Source organism: Physeter macrocephalus, chromosome 19 (assembly GCF_002837175.3).
Source record: "Physeter macrocephalus isolate SW-GA chromosome 19, ASM283717v5, whole genome shotgun sequence".
Lineage (NCBI taxonomy): Eukaryota > Metazoa > Chordata > Mammalia > Artiodactyla > Physeteridae > Physeter > Physeter macrocephalus.
This window is the reverse complement of record NC_041232.1, coordinates 31,258,433-31,258,911: the sequence shown is the minus strand read 5'-3', so window position 1 is coordinate 31,258,911 and position 479 is coordinate 31,258,433.

Below are 479 nucleotides of genomic sequence, written 5' to 3'. Positions count from 1 at the left end.
CCTAAATAGACATTTCTCCAAAGAAGATATACAGATTGCCAACAAACACATGAAAGAATGCTCAACATCATTAATCATTAGAGCAATGCAAATCAAAACTACAATGAGATATCATCACACACCGGTTAGAATGGCCATCTTCAAAAAATCTAGAAACAATAAATGCCAGAGAGGGTGTGGAGAAAAGGGAACACTCTTGCACTGTAGTTGGGAATGTGAATTGGTACAGCCCTATGGAGAACAGTATGGAGGTTCCTTTAAAAACTACAAATAGAACTACCATATGACCCAGCAATCCCACTACTGGGCATATACCCTGAGAAAACCATAATTCAAAAAGAGTCATGTACCAAAATGTTCATTGCAGCTCTATTTACAATAGCCAGGACATGGAAGCAACCTAAGTGTCCATCAACAGATGAATGGATAAAGAAGATGTGGCACATATATACAATGGAATATTACTCAGCCATAAAAAG